Raw genomic sequence first — 13090 nt, forward strand, 5'->3', positions numbered from 1 at the left:
TAAGGCACCAAGAAGCAAGGGGCGGATAGTTGCTGGGGCACATTCAGGAAGTTACATTGCCAAACATGTAAATGGCAGCGGTCATGGACCCAGTCTAAAGCAGTGAAGGATGGGGGGGAGGTTGTTATAGAACAGCACAGGACGGGGGGAGGGGGAAGAACAGTACAGGATGGGGGGTGGAGAGGGGGAGACGTGCACACAATGGGGGGAAGGGGGGCAGACAAGCACAGGTTGAGGGGAGCACAGGAATGAGGTGGGTGGGCGGTGGGGTTGTTGTTAGTAGGCATTAGAGTTGAGCTGAAATTTTCGTAATTTCGCATTACTATAATTACGCATGCGAAATTTGCAATTACGATGCGAAATTACGGTAGCGTAATTGCCATTAAAATCGTAATTGAAAATACCGTAAGCGTAATTTTCAACGCGTAATTTCGCGTTTCGTTCATGCCGTAATTTCGCATTAAACGCTACCGTAATTTCGCGTTAAACCGTAACGCTCCGTATAATGTAAAAAAGCCGCCGACTTTAAGGGTTAATAGCAAAGCCCCCTTAAATGCCAAGAGCCTCAAATTTGGAGAATATATTAAGGAGATCAGAAGGAATAAGAGGAAAAAATTTTTTGCAAAAAGACCTTATAGTTTTTGAGAAAATCGATGTTAAAGTTTCAAAGGAAAAATGTAAACATTTAAAAACCCGCCGACTTTAACGGTTAATAGCAAAGCCTGCTTAAAGTTTAGGAACACCAAATTCACAGGGTATATTAAGGGGATCAGTGGGAATAAGAGGAAAAATTTTTTTTCAAAAAGACCTTATAGTTTTTGAGAAAATCGATTTTTAAGTTTCAAGGGTGAAAATGTCTTTTAAATGCGGAAAATGTCAGTTTTTTTTGCACAGGTAACAATAGTGAATTATTTTCATAGATTCCCCAAAGTGGGAAGAGTTTTACTTACTTTGTTCTGAGTGTGGGAAATATAAAAAAAAAACGACGTGGGGTCCCCCCTCCCAGACCTCTTTAACCCCTTGTCCCCCATGCAGGCTGGGATAGCCAGAATGCGGAGCACCGGCGCGTGGGGCTCCGCACCCTGACTATACCAGCCCGCATGGTCCATGGATTGGGGGGTCTCGGAAGGGGAGGGGCAGCCAAGCTTTCCCCTCCCCCTCCGAGCCCTTGCCCAATCCAAGGACAAGGGGCTCCTCTCCACCTCCGATGGGCGGTGGAGGTGGAGGCCGCGATTTCCTGGGGGGGGGGTTCATTGTGGAATCTGGGAGTCCCCTTTAAAAAGGGGTCCCCCAGATGCCCACCCCCCCTCCCAGGAGAAATGAGTATAGAGGTACTTGTACCCCTTACCCATTTCCTTTAAGAGTTAAAAGTAAATAAACACACAAACACTTAGAAAAAGTATTTTAATTGAACAAAAAACATAACCACGAAAAAAGTCCTTTAATATTCTTAATTAACCATTAATACTTACCTGTCCCTTTAAATAAATGATCCCTCGAAATAGCCTCGGAAATGTTCTATCAGTTACAATGTAACAAAGTTATTACAATGTAACAACTTTGTTACATTGTAACTACGCCGCACCCGACGTCACTCGCCGCTCAGCCGCCGCATACGCGTCTGCGCTGCACAGACCCGACAGAGCTCTGAGCTATATAGCTCAGAGCTCTCTAAGCATCTTTGAATTTGGGCTCCAAGGAGCCCCATTGGTCCTTAGCAGACCAATGGGGTTCCTTCTGATTTGAAGGAACCCCATTGGTCTGCTAAGGACCAATAGGGCTCCTTGGAGCCCAAATTCAAAGATGCTTAGAGAGCTCTGAGCTATATAGCTCAGAGCTCTGTCGGGTCTGTGCAGCGCAGACGCGTATGCGGCGGCTGAGCGGCGAGTGATGTCGGGTGCGGCGTAGTTACAATGTAACAAAGTTGTTACATTGTAAATAACTTTGTTACATTGTAACTGATAGAACATTTCCGAGGATATTGCGAGGGATCATTTATTTAAAGGGACAGGTAAGTATTAATGGTTAATTAAGAATATTAAAGGACTTTTTTCTTGGTTATGTTTTTTGTTCAATTAAAATACTTTTTCTAAGTGTTTGTGTGTTTATTTACTTTTAACTCTTAAAGGAAATGGGTAAGGGGTACAAGTACCTCTATACTCATTTCTTCTGGGAGGGGGGGTGGGCATCTGGGGGACCCCTTTTTAAAGGGGACTCCCAGATTCCACCATGAACCCCCCCCCAGGAAATCGCGGGCTCCACCTCCACCGCCCATCGGAGGTGGAGAGGAGCCCCTTGTCCTTGGATTGGACAAGGGCTCGGAGGGGGAGGGGAAAGCTTGGCTGCCCCTCCCCTTCCGAGACCCCCCAATCCATGGACCATGCGGGCTGGTATGGTCAGGGTGCGGAGCCCCACGCGGCCGGTGCTCCGCATTCTGGCTATCCCAGCCTGCATGGGGGACAAGGGGTTAAAGAGGTCTGGGAGGGGGGACCCCACATCGTTTTTTTTTTATATTTCCCACACTCAGAACGAAGTAAGTAAAACTCTTCCCACTTGGGGGAATCTATGAAAATAATACACTATTGTTACCTGTGCAAAAAAAAACTGACATTTTCCGCATTTAAAAGACATTTTTGCCCTTGAAACTTAAAAATCAATTTTCTCAAAAACTATAAGGTCTTTTTGAAAAAAAAATTTTTCCTCTTATTCCCACTGATCCCCTTAATATACCCTAGGAATTTGGTGTTCCTAAACTTTAAGCAGGCTTTGCTATTAACCGTTAAAGTCGGCGGATTTTTAAATGTATACATTTTTACTTTGAAACTTTAACATCGATTTTCTCAAAAACTATAAGGTCTTTTTGAAAAAAATTTTTTTCCTCTTATTCCTTCTGATCTCCTTAATATATTCTCCAAATTTGAGGCTCTTAGCATTTAAGGGGGCTTTGCTATTAACCCTTAAAGTCGGCAGCTTTTTTATATTATACAGAGCGTTACGGTTTAACGCGAAATTACGGTAGCGTTTAATGCGAAATTACGGCATGAACAAATACCCATTGTAATGCGAAAATTACGCGAAAATTACGCTTACGCGAAATTTTCGCGAAATCCTTCTTCATTACAATTATGTACTTACGGCCATAATCGTAATTACACTAATTACGCGAAATTTCGCGAAATCGTAATTACGTCATTACGCTCATCTCTAGTAGGCATTGGCCAGTAAAATGTACAAATCCAGCCCAGAGTGACGTTACTACGGGTTTCAGCGCATCCTCATTCCTCAGGTGTGTGAGTCTAGGAAGGGCTCTTTTTAGCTAGGACAGATGTTATTGTCAGATTTAGAAGTCAGGCTCTCCTCATCATTGCAAGGGATAGTGTGCACTGGCTTCAGTTCAGTGATAGCCCGCCTTCATTTCATAATCATTCTGGCATGAGCCGCGGCCGCACTCCTCTTCTGGCATGAGCGCGGCCACACCTATGCCATAGCACAAAGCCACTCTGTGCCAGCTTACTTCTTAGGCTAGCCATACTCCTGCAGGCATAGTATGGCAGTGCTCATGCCTAAAGAGGAGAGCAGCCCCAATGTGGTCACTAGGGATGATCAATGAGATGCAAATATTTCTGAGTTTATGTAAATGTATGTAGATTTTTATGCAAATATATATATACAGCTTGAAAATGGACCAATCAAGTCCCACCCAGGTTTAAATTGATTGGTCCATTTTCAAGTTGCATATATTTGCATAAAAATGTACATACATTTGCATAAAGTTGGGAATATTTGCATCTCATTGATCATCCCCAGTGGTTACCACAAGCCCCTGTCTGTAGTCTTCAGGAGGATGTCTGTCTTTAAGGGACACATGCCGCATGATTTCTCACTACACCCCTGGAAGGAAACCCCTATTGGAGATGTATGAGAATCTTGTCTGGCCTCGCTATTCTTCTCCTACTAAAGCAGCCAGCAGTTGTCTGGCGCAGACTCACCTGCGTTCACAGCATGTTAGCGGCCACTTAAGGCCACGTTAACAGTTTGTTGGTTTGTTTTGCTCCCGGGTGGAATGTCTTTTGTATCTGCAAATCTTTATAAACAGATCTGGCATGCGTTCCTTTCCAAAGCCGCGTGTTATTCCAGCCCAATTTCCTTGGAGTCATTGTTCGGTATTTGTCATCAAACTGAGGGAAGGAAAACTCATAATTTATGGCATATTTTTTCTGCCTTTCTGCCAAACTTCATTAGAGTAAGAGTGGATTCTTGCCTCGATCTGACAGCGCGCCGCTCGCTAATTCATTCTGATTTTCTGCTCTTCAGATTCCGCAGAGATATCCGACAGACGTGTATTTAGGATGAGGCCAGAAACGGCCATGACGGATGGAACAAAGGATCCATACAGCTAGATGAAGAAACTGATTAAGACATTAAAAAATTACAGGGTTTCTCCACATTACCTTTAAAGCAAACCTGATGACAGGGCCAGATTTAACATAAGGCACCGTAGGCATGTGCCTACAGGCGCCTGATGATGGAAAGTTGGCTTACTTTCCTCCCAGAGTGCTTCTCTCCCTACTCACCTATAGAGTCCTGATGAGCGTGTAAATGAGAGGTTACTCACCCTGCTCTCAGCATTTCACTGATGAGGTTTCCCTTCAGTCAGGGGCACTTCTAGCTACTTAATACTGAGGTTCCTCTAGCTACCTAAAACTTAGAGGTACCTCTAGTGCTGCTCAAATCCGATCCGGATGAAATCCAGATAGTAGCTATTCGGATATCATCCGGTTAAAGTCAAATCACCTGTGCGGGCTGGGCGGGGGGTTTAACCTTACCCATCATGGCGTCTTCTTCATCCGTCTCTCGGCGCCTCCCACAATGTGTTCCAATCCGGCGTCACGTGACTATACACTTCCTCCTTCAACCCGGAAGAAGGAAGTGTTTTTTAGTCACGTGACGCCAGATTGGAGCGCATGGTGGGAGGCGCCGAGGGACGGATGAAGAAGACGCCATGATGGGTAAGATGAAACCCCCCGCCCAGCCCGCACAGGTGATTTGAGTTTAGCCGGATGAAATCCGAATAGCTACTATCTGGATTTCATCCGGATCGGATTTGAGCAGCACTCATTGAGGGTACCTCTGGCTACCTAATAAGAGGCACCTGTAGATACCTATGACGGTCAGGGGAAGTAAGAAGAAGCAACCACTGGGCCAGCCAGCACACTTGTGTTGCGGTTCAGAGGGGGTTAGTAAGTTCATGGAGGGTGAAGTCTAAGGTAGCAGGATATCTGTGCCTATAGGCTCCCTCCCATGAGGTAAATCCGGGCCTGCCTGAAAAGAAAATAAACTTATGAGATAGTGAATGGTATGGGTAGTACAGTTAAAAAAAAAGAACATTAGTAGCAAACAAGAGTCTCATATTGTTTTCCAGAACAGGAAGAGTTAAAAAACTTTAGTTGTTCTCTATGCAAAAAAAGCTTCTCTGAGCTATTCAACCCACTGGGTTGAATACAGTCCTGTTTTCTGTAGCACTTAAAGTGAACCTTAAGTCTAAAAAAAAAAAGAGTTTTACTCACCTGGGGCTTCCCTCAGCCCCCTGCAGCTGATCGGTGCCCTCGCCGTGTCTCTCCGATCCTCCCGTCCCCGCCAGCGGCTACTTCCGGTTTTGCCGTCAGGATCCGACAGGCTGGGAACACGAATGATTCTTCGCGTTCCCAGCCACAATATCGCCCCCTATACAACAATTGCGGCCTTCTTTGCCGCAATAGCAGTATAGGGGGCGATATTGTGGCTTGGAACGCAAAGAATCACTTGCGTTCCCAGCCTGTCGGATCCTGACGGCAAAACCGGAAGTAGCTACTGGTGGGGACGGGAGGATCGGAGAGACACGGCGAGGGCACCGATCAGCTGCAGGGAGCTGAGGAAAGCCCCAGGTGAGTAAATTTCATTTTTTTTTTGGCTTAAAGAGACACTGAAGCGAAAAAAAAAATATGATATAATGAATTGGTTGTGTACTATGAATAATTACTAGAAGTTTAGCAGCAAAGAAAATATTCTCATATTTTTATTTTCAGGTATATAGTGTTTTTTCTAACATTGAACCATTCTATAATATGTGCAGATTACACAACACTCAGCATTCAAAATGATTCTTTCAGAGCAGTCTGTGAACTAATGACCTCTCCTCTGGCAGAGAAAAAGTAAATAGTTCAATAACACTTGAGATAATAAAAGTCAGATAACAACCCTCTCCACGACTTTGAAAGTCGTAGAGCTTAATTGCTTTTTTGCATAGAGATGATACTTTCAAAATGTGTCAATAAAATGCCTTTTAAGCCACCAACAAGAAAGAAAATACTCAAAATAATATTGAAAGTACTTTTTCACTTTCTGGTACTTTTTTCAGTTGCAAAGTGCTGATAAAGTTATTTTGAATAGAAGGTGAAAATGTACCTCCTAGGAGAAAACTCAAGAGAAACAATGAATTGCATATGGGCCAGAGTGGTTTAAAGAGAACCAGAGATGAAGCACCCTCTTGTATTGTACCTTATAAATCAGTGGGATCATGACAGTAAACACCTGGGGCCTAATTCACAAAGCGGTGCAAAAACTTTGCACGCCTGTGAAAAGCCCTTTATCACGCCTAAACTTAGTTTAGGCGTGATCTGAAGGAATTTGCGCGAACTGCCGCGTGCACAGTTTTGCGCGCGTAGCGCGGTGCGCAGCGCACTGTGCTTCGCGCGAAGTGCCCATTAAGCCCTATGGGACTTTGCGCGCGCGTGTACGCGCGGGAGCTTCGCGCGAGTTAGAGCACAAAGCGGTCTGGGATTCTTATCCCAGCTGATAACAGACACTTTTAGCAGTGAGGATGAAACAGAGAGCATGGTAAGTGTTTTCTGTAATGTTCTTACTGATATATATGGTAAAATACACAAGGGTGCTTCGTCTCTGGTTCCCTTTAAGGGCCTATTTCCACTGCACGCGGATTCCGCATGCGAATTTCCACATCAAAAATGCAACGTGTTAGTGAATGGAGCTATTTCCATTCAATGCAAATTTTTGGACGCGATGTGGTGTGGAAAACATCTGGATGGTATGCTGCATTTTTACGCATGCGAGTGCGATCTGGATGCAAATCGCGGCTAATGTAAGTCAATGAGGCCTGCATATAATCCGCGTACAAACGCGAAAATTTGTGTTTTGGACGTGGATTACCCAGCAAACAAACCTGGCATGTGTTGTTACTGGGCAGTTTTCAAATCACATTGCGTATTTTTTCATAAAAATGCGGATGCGGAACGCGTATCCACATTAAAAATAAATAAAATGCAGATTTCTGTACGCGATTGGAACGCGTGCTAATGGAAATGAGCCCTAGAACTGCAACTGTGACAGTATGATGCAGTGTTGTGAAAAAAGCTATATGACTGAAAATAAAAATCTGAGACTCTTATTTTCTTTGCTACTAATGTTGTATTCATTGTCCATACTACACATACAATTCATTATATCATAAGTTGTTTTTTTTTTTCACTTCAGGTTTGCTATATATGAAAGCTGAACTGAAAGGAATGTGAAAGCTGCTATTTTTAGATTCTTTTAAAAAAAGCCAGTTGCCTGGCTGTGTAGCTGCTTTTTTGGCAGTGGTATCTGGATCAAACACCTGAAACCACAGGGCAGCCTTTCCTGTGCACTCACTGGACAATGATGAGTAGGGACAGTCGAGAGCTGCCCCCTCTCATGGAGGCAGATCTGGGCGCTGTCACAGGCGCACTCACACATGACTTGAGGTGGTGACATACTGCCGTGTAACTGCGCAACCTGCCAAATGCTGACACGTAAGATTATGTTAAAGAGAACCTGAGGTGTCCACTATGTCAAAAAGTAAATTTTTACCTAAGGAGAGGGAAGCCTCTGGGTCCTCCAAAGGCTTCCCATGCTGTCTCCATCGCTGCCTGGGATCCTCCTTAACATCTGGGCCGCGTTCCTTTCCTGGCACGAGTTCGCCGACGCCTGTGCAGTAGCAATGAATTGATCGTGCTTGAGCGCCCCGGCTTAGTGCGCAGCCATGGCCGTCTTCACGCAGTATGTACACGCTCTTGCCTGAAGAGGAGTGTGCCCCTGATGTGATTTGTTTATGTAATATTTGGGGAGTCCACGCTCGGGGGCAGGTGCACACCATGGGAAGTCTCTAGCAGGGCTTCACAACCCTGTCCTCAAGTACCACCAACAGTGCATGTTTTGTGGAAATCCACAGAGGTAATTAATCAGCTCTACTGGGGTGCCAATTACCTCACCTGTGAATGTTTGTGGTTTTTTGCAGAACATGTACTCTTGGTGGTACTTGAGGGCAGGGTTGGGAAGCCCTGAACTAGAGGACCCAGAAGCGTCTTTTTAGGTAAATATTTACTTTTTGACATTGCAGGTGCCTCGGGTACACTTTATATTGTACTGGAAGGAATTCAGCCCAAAGATTAGAAGCTGAACTGTGCACGCTGAGCATGCGCTTCAGCCATCCATGTGGAAAAAAAATCCTTAAAGGGACCATGAGCAGTAGACCTGAGTATACATTCAAGCATACCCACATATAATTACTTATGCCCAATACACTCACCCTACCCCTTTTCAAGCTCTCTGCCTCCCAGTTCTTCCGTTTCAAAATACATTACAGCAGCGACTCTGCCAAAAGTCGCACTGTGACCCTCGGAACAGGAAGCCTGCGGATTCTCTCTGCACATGTGCAGGCTTCCTGGCTTCTTCCTCATCTGCTCACCTTCCCTCTGCTGCGCCCTCCAGTAATGGTAGGCAGAGATAGCCTCCAAGATAACATAAGCTTATGTAAACCCTGAAGTTGTGCCCCCCACCCCAGTATAGGTAGCCACAGTGGCCCCTGTAGAGGTAGACAGAAATAGCCTCCTCCCTAGTATAGGTACACCCCCAGCATAGGCAGCCAGAGGTAGCTCCCTCAGTAAAGGTAGCCAAAAGGCCCCATGTATAGGTAGTCAGAAGTAGCCCTCCCAAGTATAAGTAGGTTGAAGGACCCCCCTTTCTGAAAGATTAGAGAGGCCACTGCAGTTATGGCGACAGGTGCGCTTGGACTCTGTAGATTTCTGGTGGAACCTGGAGAAGTGTGAGTCCCTTATGCTTTGCTGCCGCTACTCTGCACCTTGGGGGGGGGGGGGGGGGGGGGGTAGGCGTCACAAGTGTTCACGAGGTGTGCTGCAGACCCCCTTCAGGCCACACACACCAGGCTCCCCGTGGCTATGAGGCCCATAGCAGCCACCATGGCTGGGTGTGTATAAATGCTTTCTTCTATTACAGCAGCACTCTCTACATCACGGGTCTCTCTACTTCCAAAATGAAGTCTGAGAAATACCACCTTCTCTGACCACTCTCCACTTCAGCTTACCAAAAAGTGGCCCCAAATCTACTACCTTGACTAGGACTACATCTTAATCCTAGGGATGATCAATGAGATGCAAACTTCCAAAATTATGCACATTTTTATGCAAATATATGCAGCTTGAAAGAGGACAATCAATTAAAGAGAACCCAAAGCGGGTTTTTAAAGAGAACCCGAGGTGGGTTTGAAGAATATTATCTGCATACAGAGGCTGGATCTGCCTATACAGCCCAGCCTCTGTTGCTATCCCAAACCCCCCTAAGGTCGCCCTGCACTCTGCAATCCCTCATAAATCACAGCCATGCTGCTGACAAACAGCTTGTCAGAGTTGGCTGTGTTTATCTCTATAGTGTCAGTCTGCTGCTCTCCCCGCCTCCTGCAGAACTCCAGTCCCCGCCTGCATCCCTTCCCTCCCTGCTGATTGGAGGGAAGGGACGGGGGCAGGGACCGGAGCTATGCAGGAGGCGGGGGAGCAGCTGAGACTGACACTACAGATGTAAACAGAGCCTCACAGCACGGCTGTGATTTATGGGGGATTGCAGAGTGCAGGGGGACCTTAGGGGGGTTTGGGATAGCAACAGAGGCTGGGCTGTATAGGCAGATCCAGCCTCTGTATGCAGATAACAGTCTTTTAAAACACCTCGGGTTCTCTTTAAAATCTTAATAGAACACAGAGGCATGTTCTGTGCACAATTACATCCCTCTGTGTCCTCCTATTGCCACCGTTAGTCCCCCCAGGCTCTGCTGTCCCCCACAACAAATAGCTCCAGGCTAGTGACAGTCTGCTTGCCGCTACCCTTCTATTTACCTTCAGCCTGTCACTCAGCTTCTCCTCCCCCGCTTACTCTATTGCAGGGCTCCCCTGCCCCTGTCCCCTCGCTGCCCGCCTCCGTGAGCTTCCTCCAATCAGAAGCTAAGTCGCAACCCAGGAAGTGGACGGGAGGACGCAGAGGCATGTCATTGTGCACAGAACATGCCTCTGTGTCCTATTAAGATTTTTAAAAACCGCCTTGGGTTCTCTTTAAACCTGGGTTTAAATTGATTGGTCCATTTTCAAACTGCATACATTTGTATAAGAATGTGCATAAATTTGCATCAACTCAGAAAAATGTGCATATCTTTGATCATCTCTACTTAATCCATCTCTCAAATGCATGACTTTAGCCCAGCCAGGGAACAATGCTAGCCGGCCACCTTGCCTAGTCACTTTAGGTGTTGTGTTACCAGGCAACCATGGTAGCCAGCCATCTTGCCTAGTCACTTATTTAGTGTTGTGTTACCAGGCAACAATGTTACCCGGCCAGCTTGCCAAGTCACTTATTAGGTGTTGTTTTCCTTCAGGTCTGCTTCATGTTTGCCAAGAATAAAAACAGACATCTCTCTTCCCTCTCACACACAAACCCCCCTTCTTCTTTCACTCATAGCGAGGAGGTCAGGCTCCACGCCGATTCTGCAATCTGTGGATTCTAATTTCCGGGAAGCCATGCGGCCGCTTTGTTTTTGGGAACATATTGCTCTGGAGCACTCCTTGCTTTCCACCTTACAAAAATTAATTAAAATGGTTTACTATGGTAATGAAAGCAGCTGCTTGGAGCCAAGGGGGAGGTCAAGCCTCTGGTCGGATGGATATTGGAAGTATGATTATACTACCCTCTTGTGGCATGAAAGGTTTACGGCAGGGTCACTGTATCATAAAGTGAAGTGTGCCAGCTTTGCAGAAAAAACAGGTCAGTTATCTAGATTGCAGGACTGCATCAGCAGTTATTCCATTCCTTTTACTGCTTGTGGGCTCAGGCTTTGAGCAGTGAATCCTGCTTCCACCTTCCTGGATTTTCCATTGTATGTAAAGGTTGCCGCACACGATATAATAAAATGATCCGAATTTTACAGCAGTTCGATAAATATGATCGGATCTCCCGAAAAAAAATTGAAAGCTTTTTTTTTTCATTCGACTGAAAAATCCGATCAGATGTTTCCATTTTCTTTCTAATTTTATCGGTCCGGAATGCTGGAAATTTTTCTTCAATTTTTCTAAAGATTGTATAGTGTGGGTTAGATTGTCAATTTAATAATATACATACCCTAGCAATTTTCTCAGTTTGACATCATTTTATCATAATTGGGGAATAATTGAACATGTGTGTGTGGTACATTGGTCAGATTTTAGAAATGTTACAATCAGTCAGAAAAATTGATTACAATCCTTAAATTGAACAGATATTTAAAAAATTGTATGGTGTGTGGCCACCTTCAAGGTGAGTAGAATATAATCCCATTACTCACACAGTTTCTATGTCCGATGGAGCAGGTTCCTGTGACCTATAGATCCCTCCAATAAGCATGGTGCTGGCAATCGCTATAATAATCTGCCCTATGTAATCACTCCGTGATGCCTTTGCACTGCTTCTGACAGTGATTGCTTTGGAAAAAGAAAAATGAACAGTTAAAATAGGACAGTTCAGCATCTGCTTTAGACAAGCTAAAGTACTCTGCATATATCCAGTTTCCACTATATAAGTACTGCACTCCAGTAATAATTATGCACCATTACCTCTTTTTGCCCCACCCACAATCACAACCTCCTGTACCCAGCACTGCACCACTGTCTGCCCCACCCACAGGACTGGGACAAAGTTCTCCAGCTTCGAAGGCAGAGATCCACCCACTATACCTCCCCCGGTAGTGAATGTGCTCCAGCATAGGTAGCAGATGTGTTCCCAGGATTAAGTACATTCTCCATGTGTATAGGTAGCCAGATGAGCCCCCAGGTAGACCCTTCCAACCAATATAGGTAGCCACATACACATGTCCCCCGGGTATTGGGTAGGTCACCCTCCGGTATAGATAGCTACATGTTCCCCCAGTATTGGGTAACCCCTTTCCCAGTGTAGATAGTCACATATGCCCCCAGTACTAGCTAGCCCCCTTCCTAATATGCAGAGTTCAGCACCAGGATCTCTTCATCTCCCTCCCCCTGACTCCTCCAGCGGTATCATGTAATGAGAGATCACTGTAGGGGTCATAGGCAGTGCAACGTGGCTGAAGAGAGATCCTGACCCCATGAAGTGAGTAACTTCTGCAGGATGCTCCACTCGTGACTCTGCCTCTGCCCAGCCCTGCCTCTCCACAGTCTTCATCTCATATACCCCACTCCTGTACTACTTGTGCACCATTACTTCTTTCTGCCCAACCTACAGTCTCCACCTCATCGACCCCACTTCAGTTCTACTTGTGCACCATTTCCTTTTTCTGTCCCACCAACAGTCTGCACCTCATGTACCCCACTCCTGCACTACTGTGTACCATTACCTCTGTCTACCTTATGGCTCACCCATGGCTTCCACCTCCAGACTGTACCTGAGCCCATTGTATAGAGTAGTCCTACATTTAGAGTAACATTACAGGTTGGATGCACATGTAATGAGAGAGAGGATGGTCACATTTATGATTTGAACAAGATGGAGCAAGGAGGCAGCAGACATTGCATTGTCAAAGCAGGTAATGACACTGCGCCCTCCACAGGCCACTCTTCTGGTGGCATGACACTTGGGATGGTCTACCACTTCCAAAGGAAGACAGTAAAAATCGGCACCACTACTGTGGCACTACCATTGACCGCTTTAACATTAGTACATGCATATAACAGTCGGGTGAGTGCTCCTCTTCTATTCCCTAAGAGAAAACTGATAGGCCTGC

General features: G+C 45.6%; 1 protein-coding gene across 10 annotated transcripts in view; it reads left to right on the forward strand.

Annotated features, from left to right (window-relative positions):
- Positions 1–13090, forward strand: part of GRIP2 (glutamate receptor interacting protein 2) — a 627309-nt gene that overhangs the window by 340237 nt on the left and 273982 nt on the right. The gene's annotated exons all lie outside the window — the stretch shown is intronic.

Source organism: Hyperolius riggenbachi, chromosome 9 (genome assembly GCF_040937935.1).
Source record: "Hyperolius riggenbachi isolate aHypRig1 chromosome 9, aHypRig1.pri, whole genome shotgun sequence".
Lineage (NCBI taxonomy): Eukaryota > Metazoa > Chordata > Amphibia > Anura > Hyperoliidae > Hyperolius > Hyperolius riggenbachi.